Below are 1,571 nucleotides of genomic sequence, written 5' to 3'. Positions count from 1 at the left end.
GTTAAACTGCAAGACATCGCAAAACAGAACTACATTCGGTACTTGAGCGCTGGGTTCTGTACACACCTTACACATAACACACTAATACGCTTCTAATATTCAAATCCGTTAAAGGATTTTTAGGCTGCATTAATTAGACCAACCGGAACCGGGATCACTTCTCATAACACCCGATGTACTTGCTACTATACTATTTAAACTGAACTGAGCTGGATGATGACATCACTGAATTCAATGATGAACTGCCTTTAACTGAAAAATTAGTGTTTACTATTGTCATTTTGCATTATTGACACACTATTTTCCTAATTAATGCTGTTCAGTTGCTTTGACACAATCTGTATTGTTAAAAGCGCTATATAAATAAAGGTGAACACCCAAAGCACGCACAGAGAGAGCCGCGTTTCAGACAGTGCTGTTCACTTTTTGTCTTATTGCGCTAAAACGGCCAAATACACACAAAATCAGATCAAAATGCCCGTTTTGGCGAGTATCCATGCAACATGCAGCATAGTGTTCATTTTGTGTGAAAATGAGGAAGGCAGAATGCTGAAAGAAATTAAATTAAAGAATGTATGAATTAATTAATGCGATGAATGCATAAGGGAGAACCGACTGTCTTGAGAAAAGTTTCAGTGGCATTTTCTTTTCATCTTTTCTCAGTGTGATGCCTAATAAAGCAGTGTTTCTAAGCCCAGTGCGTCTTTGTTAGCAGCGGTCAGTGGAGTTCCATACATTTTCCTTCAGCCTGTCTGCCTTTTTGTTCAGACCAATGTGAAAATCGTATCGAATTTTGTTGTAAATCTTAATCGATATACTGCAGTGTTAATTTTGACAGGCATTTTTTATTTAGTCTTAGTCTTTATCTTGAGACGAAAATGCTTAATTGTCTTAGTCACATTTTAGTCATTTGAGTCTTTCATAGTTTCAGTCTCGTTTTAGTTGACGAAAAGTCATTGCATTTTTGTCAACTTTTAGCCATTACTTTTAGTCAAAGCACAGTTACCAACATTTATTTTGCTAGCTATTTTATATGTAGTCTTCAAACAAAAATAGTCATTAACATTTTAGTCATTTGAGTCTTTCATAGTTTTAGTCTAGTTTTAGTCGACGAAAATTCATTGCATTTTTGTCAACTTTTAGTCATTACTTTTAGTCAAACTGCAGTTACCAAAATTTATTTTGGTAGCTATTTTATACGTAGTCTTCAAACAAAAATTGTCATTAATTCTTCTCTGTTTAGACCAAATCAATTAAGCTTATGAGAAATTTGAATCAAGGATTGAATTTGGAAAAACTTGAATAAAGTATGACAATTTTAATTTTTGGGTGAACTATCCCTTTAACAGTAGCGAATAGGGAGCAACTTATAAAAATTATAGCTGTTCATATATAATATATATAATATATATAATTTATAATTTTTGAAAAAGAAGCAGAATAAGACAATTAGACAAATACGAAAGATATACAAATTAAACTCATTTTTTAGATACAGTAGGTTTACTTAACATATCTATTTAACATATTTTGTTGGTTAACATTAATGACACGGCTAGGTAATTAATTAG

Source organism: Sinocyclocheilus anshuiensis, unplaced genomic scaffold (genome assembly GCF_001515605.1).
Source record: "Sinocyclocheilus anshuiensis isolate Anshui unplaced genomic scaffold, SAMN03320099.WGS_v1.1 scaffold1717, whole genome shotgun sequence".
Classification (NCBI taxonomy): Eukaryota; Metazoa; Chordata; class Actinopteri; order Cypriniformes; family Cyprinidae; genus Sinocyclocheilus; species Sinocyclocheilus anshuiensis.
This window is presented reverse-complemented; position numbering follows the sequence as displayed.